This window comes from Ovis canadensis, chromosome 24 (assembly GCF_042477335.2).
Source record: "Ovis canadensis isolate MfBH-ARS-UI-01 breed Bighorn chromosome 24, ARS-UI_OviCan_v2, whole genome shotgun sequence".
Classification (NCBI taxonomy): Eukaryota; Metazoa; Chordata; class Mammalia; order Artiodactyla; family Bovidae; genus Ovis; species Ovis canadensis.
In genome coordinates, this window is record NC_091268.1 from 36,713,550 (window position 1) to 36,721,692 (window position 8,143).

The 8,143-nt window shown below is 46.6% G+C and overlaps 2 non-coding genes across 2 annotated transcripts; one reads left to right on the forward strand and one right to left on the reverse strand.

The window, feature by feature from the left end:
• The first annotated feature begins 2,163 nt into the window (after positions 1-2,163).
• LOC138429805 (U6 spliceosomal RNA) lies at positions 2,164-2,270 on the forward strand. The gene has a single exon (XR_011252895.1). It is a non-coding gene; the product is annotated as a U6 spliceosomal RNA (small nuclear RNA).
• A 797-nt stretch (positions 2,271-3,067) lies between these two features.
• Positions 3,068-3,140, reverse strand: TRNAE-CUC (transfer RNA glutamic acid (anticodon CUC)). Its single transcript has one exon. It is a non-coding gene; the product is annotated as a tRNA-Glu (tRNA).
• Between the last annotated feature and the right edge of the window lie 5,003 nt (positions 3,141-8,143).

Consider the following 8,143-nt stretch of genomic DNA (forward strand, 5'->3'; position numbering starts at 1 on the left):
TACACAACTAACAGGTCTTGTCACTGGCCACCTGCTCTCATGGTCTAGTGGCGAGGATTCAGGCTTTCACTGCCACGGCCTGACCTCAATCTCTGGATTTCAATCCCTGGCCAGAGAATTGAAATCCTGCTCAAAGCCACTGCAGGCTGAGGCCACCTGAGAGCAAAGGGGATCACAGCCCAGGAAACTGGGCTGATTCCATGTATCTTCTATGATGTGCAGCATTTGACCGCAACAACACGTTTTAAGAGTTGGCCCCTCCTGGGCTTCCTGGCCACCACACACTGGCTGCTCCTCCTCGCTTCCTCTGAGGTCTTCTCTCATCTGCCCTCCTCTAGAGGTCAGTGTTCTTCTAGGCTCTATCCTCCTCTCTCTCAGTTGACTGGGCACAGAACATCAACCCTCTTCTTCAGAAGTGCAACCACATACCCACTGTTGAAACATGTGCTGAGCTAGAGCTGAGTGCGGGGAGGGATTTTTTTGTGGTCCAGTGGCTAAGACTCCATGCTCCCAATGCAGAGGGCCAGGGTTTGACCCCTGATTGGGGAGCTAGACCTGACATAGTGCAACTGAGAGTTCGCTTGCCACTGCTAAAGATTCTGCATGCCTTGACAAGGATGGAAGATCCTGTGTGCTGCACCTAAGACCCAGCACAGCCAAAGAAATAAATAAAAATAAATATTTAAAAAAAAGTTGAGTGGAGACCAAGTGTGGCTGCGTGTCCAACCTGGGATGTACAAGCGAGTTCTAACCTTGTTCCAACCAGGGTCTGTATCCACGTGGAAGATTGCTACTGTTACTGCTACTGCGGCTGTTATTGAATGAAACGTGAATCTGCTCATCTACTGGCAGTAAAGCCAAGCTACTGACACCGGGCTGTGGTGGAGGAAAGTGCATTGCTTATTTCAGAGCACCATACAAGAAGTCTGGGACAGCTAGTGCTCAGAAAGCCTGAGCCGAGTTCCCAGTGGGTTTCAGCAAGGCAGTTTTAAAGGGCAGGTGAAGGAGAGGCGTCCCAGGGCATATGATCGGCTCATGGACAATTCTCAGATTGGTTGATGCAGAGGTAACAGGGCAGTGTCACAGGGGCTAAGATTATCAGTCTTTAGGTGCCAGTAGGTCTCAGGGTTGTGCTCATGGTCATCAGGTAGTTAATTTCTTCCATTTGGAGGGGGTTTTAGCTTCTGTAAAAAGCTCAGGAAGTGTGCATCATATACGGTTTTCTAGGGATTTCAGAGAGGAGCTTAAAGCAAAGGTGTGGGGAAGGGAGTTTGTCCTGGAAAGGCTCTATAAGGGTCTTGTTTGACTACCATGCTGCTGCGACTCCTGGTATTTTGGTTGGCTGAAGAGGAACTCAGACCTTATTGTAGAAGTAGACAGCTTTCACTCCCATCACCACCATTACCAATATCCCTTTGCATCCACAATGGTCATGGGAGTTATTATATGACCAGCTTAGGAGGGAAGTGTGAAGGTTTGGGTCTGAGGCCATGAGGGGAGGCAGGAACAACAAGAGTGATGAGAGGATGTCATGGTATCTGTATCTGCTGGACTCCACAGAATGGGTTTTTGCCCCCATCATTAGAAGTGTGAAGAACATGTGCTATAGAATTGCTTTTCAAAAATCTTTTCTTAGGAGGTGGGTGGCATATATAACACACATAAAGAAAAATTCATGATTTCCCTAGTGGTCCAGTGGTGAAGAATCTGCTTTCCAATTCAGGGTACACGAGTTTGATCCCTGGTTCACAAACTAAGATTCCTCGTGCTGCGGAGCAACGAAGGTACCACAACTACTGAGTCTGCATGCCACAACAAACAAAGACCCAACGCAGCAAAAAAGAAAAAAAAGAAAAATTCATAAAACGTAAGTGGACAGCAAGAAGAATTGCTATAAAGCAAACACTCATATGGGGCTTCCCTGGTGGCTCAATGGCAAAGAATCTGCCTGCAACGCAGGAGATGGCAGGAGATGCGGGTTTGAGCTCTGGCTTGGGAAGATCCTCTGGAGAAGGAAATGTCTACCCATTCCAGTATTCTTGCCGGGAAAATCCCATGGACAGAGGAGCCTGGAAGGCTATGGTTCATAGTGTTGCAAAGAGTCGGACATGACTAGCAACTGAGCATCCATGCATGCAAACACTTGTATAAATAACCACCACAGTGCTCGCTTTGGCAGCACATATACTAAAACTGGAACGATACAGAGAAGATTCGCATGGCCCCTGCGCAAGGATGACATGCAAATTCGTGAAGCATTCCATATTTAAAAGAAAAAAAAATAACCACCACAGAGATCAAGAACTTGAACAATCCGCCCTCTAAGAGCCAACCCCCACATACTTCTTTGCTTTTGAAACCTTTTCCTTTCCACCCTCCAAAAGGAAACCATGTTCCTGAGTTTTTGGTAATCACCCCCTTTGCTTTTCTTTGCAATTTTATCACCTTAGAATGAATCTCTGAATCATGTCATCTGATTTTGCTTGTTTTCAAGCTTTATGTAGATTTATTGAAAATATTTTTTTGTGTGAGTATTTTCTTTCACTTAACTTCATGTTTGCGAACTGCATGCATGCTATTGTGTGGAGTGCATTCTCACTGTTCTTTAGCCCCCCATCCACTGTGTAAATTAACCACACTTTTCAAAAAGAAGCTCATTCTACTGTTGAAGGACAACAGGATTGTTTCCAATGCTTGGCTTTTACAAAGATGCTATCTGTAGGACTGTTTTCTATGAGAGCCTTTGTGACTGTTGGGGAAGCAAGCAGTTGCAGTGATGCAGCCATGGGAAGGGCCGCTTGTGTGCAGTATCCACTCTCTGTGGGGCCCTGAGACCTCTCTGCATTGTGAGCATTGGGAAGTGGCACGTCAACGCCAGCGCATTCTCACAAGGGATACTGTCAGCTGGTGGTTCCTTGATGTGGCTTCTTGCATCTCAGTCTGAAGCAGAGAGAAAGAACTTGGCAACTTTTGTGTTTTTCAGACTGCAGTGAAAAACTGATGTGTGAGTGCAGATGAAGTGGCTTTTTATTTTTCCTGCCAAGCTGTGTGACTTGTGGGATCTTAGTTCCCTGACCAGGTATTGAACCTGGACCCTCTGCAGTGAGAGTACAGAGTCCTAACCACTGGACTGCCAGTGAATTTTATAGATGAGGTTTCTCTTTGGATATAGGGATGGGGTGCAGGCGATAGGCTGAGAGGTATTGTAATTTGGTTTTAAGTGTAAATGTCCATATAGTGAATCCAAGGTAGCCTAGTTCTGCCACACCTGTTGACTAGTGGGGAAGGGACTCTTGTCAGACCACTTCGCTGTGTGAGTGTGTTACTTGCTGGGTCTCTGATGGGTTTTTGTCGGTGGCACAGGAATAGAAGGGCCTGCCCCCTTCCCACTGACTAATCCTGCAGCTGATACAGATCTTCAAGATGACACTGGAATGAAACACTCACGTCTGTGCCGATCAGCGATGACTGGTGGTGATTTTGCAGGGTCTGGAAGAGCTGCCCTGTGTGAGAGAAACAGGTCTGGCCCCATGCATTGTGTAAATGAAGCAGACTTTCTTCTCTTGCCTCTCTCTGTTTCAGTGAAGATCATCTTCCAGAAGCTCCCAGTATCCTGGTTTCATAGACCCAGTTATGTGATCCAAGCTGATTCAATGCTTATGTGTCAGGCACTGGTGGAGGTACTTTTATGCATGCACATTTACATCTCAAGCATCACTCTGGTGAGGAAATGTGTATTGGTCAGCTTTTGCTGTGTAACAATCCCTCCTCCCTCAAAGGTAATGTCTTAAACATTTCTCACATTACTATGGGTTTGTTGGGGGTTTATTCTGACTTGGGCTGGCTTGGCTGGAGCTGGATGGTCCAGGAAAGCCTCCCTCACATGTCTGTCTGGCAGTTGGCCTGATGTCAGCTTGGGTGACAGTCACATGCCTCTCATCCGTCAGCCCACACTTGTTCACATGATGGCGGAAAGGTACTTAACAGCAAGAGAGAGTAAGCCCTAATGTGCAAGCACGTCCCCAGCTTCTGCTTGCATTGCCTTTGCTGCGGTCCCATGGGTCAAAGCAAGTCACACAGTTAAAATTGATTATGGAAGAAACCTCCTCAAGGTGTGGCAATCAATTCACTATAGACCCTTATCACCCCCATTTTACTGATGAGGAAACTGATGCTTAGAGAAGTTGAGGAACCCACCCCAGCTCACACAGCTCCTATTGGGAAGAGCTCAGCTTCAAATCCAGGTCTATCCGGTGGTTAAGTTGGTACCTCAAGTTCTATTTATATTGCCTCTTTCCTCAGACCTGAACACTTGTGTCCCAGTGCACCAGCTCCAGAGAGGAGCAATGAACTCACTTAACCAGCCTTCCCCAAAGGGCCACTCAGCCATAGAACCTGGCAGTTGCCTTTGCAGCCAGCAGGGCTTAGCACCCTTGCACCTCTGGAGAAGAAATCCTCATGAAGCCAGCTATTGCACTGGATTCTCTCCCTTGAATTAGGCTTGGGCGATCACATTCTATAGAACGTGGGAAATAAACGGAAAGAATAAAAGATGGCGGGAGAAACGGGCCATTACGCCGCACATGAATGTATTAGCTCAATGGGCAACCATTAAACACCCGCTGTGTCTGAGCTAGATCCTGATTGCTCAGGAGAAGTGCAGACAGGGGAACAGTTATTCTCTAAAGTGCTGTTTTCAACAGTGTGTGTTAAGGTAACGTGTTGACCTGATGGTGCTGTTAGGCAGTCAGAGCGGGGAAAAAAAGGGGAGTCCAAAATGGCGGTTAGAAAGCAGATGAAAAGGAGAACAAAGGAAAAGTCCGAGGACTGGAGTGGGAACCTCCGGTGGGAAAAAATGCCCCCTTCCTGATCAATGGTGGATATTGATGGGGCCCACATGGGGTCTCATTGTTAAGATGGCTTATTATGCCGACCTCGCAAACAAAGAATAAATCACAGTGACCCTTGAGACTGACCAAATTGTCCAAATGGCATCCTGTTATCTCACTGGCGCCTATCTTCTCAAAGCTGTGAGACCACCAGATTCCAGACCCCCGGCTATGTAACCATGCCTCCAGAGGATTTTTCATTGGTGGGGTGTAAGAAGGACTCGGTTGGAAAGGGAGGATGCTGGTTCTCCTTATGGGCCAGTCACCCGCTCTTTTCCCTCTAATAAATTTCCCTTTTCTTGCGTGACTGCCCAGCTCACTCTCTTTTTCTCGGCACTCGCCTTACATATATGAGCCTTATTTTATGTATTCAAGAACCAATCAGGTTCCAATGGGGAGGAGACAAGAAGTATAAAAAAGGGAAGCCAAAACAGGTTGAGGCCACTCCTTCGGGGCTGCGTGCCCTCACTTCTTGGGTGTACGGATCTGCTGTCTGCTTAATAAACTCTTGGGCTGTAACTGAGCTGTAACACTGGTACATCATTTCAAAGCTTTGCTGTGATGAGATGGAACCAAGGGAAAGGAGCACACACACCTGACAGTGTTAAAGACAAGAGTCCCCAAATGAAGTCACTTGTGCGACCCTATGGACCGTAGCCCACTAGGTTCCTCTGTCCATGGGATTCTCAAGGCAAGAACACTGGAGTGGATTGCCATTTCCTTCTCCAATACCAAGCCCCATATCAATCAAACCAAGACTTAATTACAGAGTCAACTCTCCCAGAAATGGAATCTTACCCCAGTCAGTCAGAAATTGCCTGATCAGCATTAATTAGGTGGCTCTGCAGACCCCTGACATCCGCTCTGAGGATAATAACCTTGATCCACTTTCTACCTAGTGCAGCTTGCTTGTTCCTGCTCCCTTCTGCCCACAAAATCTCCTGACTTGTCTAGTCTTTGGAACTCCTTTCTATCTGCTAGATTGAATACTGCTTGATTCGTGATTTGTTGAGTTGAATTTTATTTTTTAACAATGGATATCAAGACTAAGATGAAAGACCCTTAGACCTGGAAGCTACAAGATAGTAAGATCTTAAGATTCAAGAGAGGTGGGAGAAGCAGGACATCTTTTCATAATACTGCCAGTGCAGACAGCCTCTTGTTAGATTGTCAGAACCTATACTCAGGCCAGAGATAGATGGGTCCCAGGCTGAGCAGCTGGAGTTTCTCCCTGGTGGACATATACTCCATAGTAGCAGAAGAGAGGAGCTGAGCCCTGCCCAGATAAGAGATAAAAGACCACTTGTACCTTATTCTCAAAGTCAAGGAGACCTTACCAACTGCACATGCCCAGAAAGGCTCTTTGGCGATCATCACCTCATAGTAAGTGATGTCAAACTGTTGCAGGAAGGCAGACCCCTTCCAGGGCCCGAAATTGGGCTCTTGTCTAACACTTGGACATGAATTGTCCGAGGAGACACATGTGCTGACAAAGCAAGAGATTTCTTTGGGAAAGGGCACCCGGGTGGAGAGCAGTAGGGTAAGGGAAACCAGGAAAATATCTGTGTCGCGTGGCTCGAAGTCTTGGGTTTTATGGTGATGGGATTAGTTTCTGGGTGGTCTTTGGCCAATCATTCTAATTCAGAGTCTTTCCTGGTGGCGCACCCATCGCTCAGCCAAGATGGATGCTAGCTAGAGGGATTCTGGGAAGTGGACGGACAGTCGGGGTCTCCTTTTGACCTTTCCTGAATTCTTTTGGTTGGTGGTGGCTTATTAGTTCCGTATTCCTTATCAGAATCTCCTGTCATAAAACAACTTATGCAAATGGTTACTATGGTGCCTGGCCAGGGTGGGTGGTTTCAATCAGTGTGCTTCCCCTAACAAAACCATCCATAAGCCTCTTCGCTGGATACCATCTTGGCTAAGAGATGTGTGCACACACAGGGGAGGACCTTGAAATAAACCTAATACAAAATCAGATCCAGGAAAAGAGAGATGATTGGCCAAAGGAAACCCAGAAGAAATGCCCCATAAAAGTGACTCAAACTACCATGAGGGTGTGACTCTCTGAACCACCCAGGCATCCATCCACATGTACTCTTTTTTCCACCCCAGATCAGTTCCAACTTCTATGCATATTTGAGCCCACCATCTCTTTTTAAATTTAAGGTCTACTCCAAAAGGACTTTTTTTTTTTTTTTTAATGACTCCGGGAAAATGGGGTGAGCAGGCAGGTTTGCGGTAAGGATTGGAAGAATAAAATATCTCCAAACTCCGTATTAGATTTGCAATCAAGCTGAAATTCTCAGTTCCCCAGGGCTTGTTATTTGTAAGAATCAAACGGAAAAAAAAAGTTATTTGTAAGAAACAAAGACCTAGATTTGCATTTGAATGTGGTGCCAATCAGTGCTCATTAGCGGAAATACAATGCTGCACCATTAGCAGGAAGGTAGCTCTGGCAATCGCTTATTAGTTTTGTAGATTCCAGTAAGTATTCTAAGGGATGCTTGGTTTCTGATGAGATCCAGAGGCCACAATCATTTCCCACCGTTTCTCCCCAGGGAAAGGCAATGTTCAGCAGGGATAACTGCAGTCTCCTCTTCCTGCTTTTCACTCACACACGCCCCAGACTTCCCTGTGCTTCTAGGGCGATAGGATGTCAAGACTTTGAAGGACTGAGGCCTCGAGAGTCCCGTGGACAGAGGAGCCTGGTGGGCTGCTGTCCATAGGGTCACACAGAGTCGACAAGACTGAAGCGACTTAGAAGCAGCAGCAGGCATTTCTTGGTTAGGACATTACTTATGAAAAAGATGAGAAGTCAGGAGAGAATCTGTTTATCACACACACTCCCTTTCTTCATTGAAAAGAAGGACTCTTAATGGGCTGAGGGTGGAAAGGATACATACAGTGGGGCCACCACTTTGTGGAGGATCCCGGATGAGACTTTCAAAAGAGAGCAGACCTCTCTGCCTGAAGGGCTGGAGAATTGGGCAGGCACAACTTTGGCCTGCAAGAAAAGTAAGCAGTTCTTGGCAAGAAAGAGCTCTCTGCAGGAGACCCTCTTGTCTTGTCACTAACCTGAAACGAGGCAGCCCCACGCTCTACTCATCTCTGGTCCTAGCACAGCTCTCAAATCTCTTGACCACATACTACCTTGCCTAACCTGTTGGTCCTTTCTGTAGATCAAAGAAGTAGAAATGAAGAATAAGTTCTTCACAGATAAGCAGATCTCTCCCCTAGCTCCCCCTTCAGTA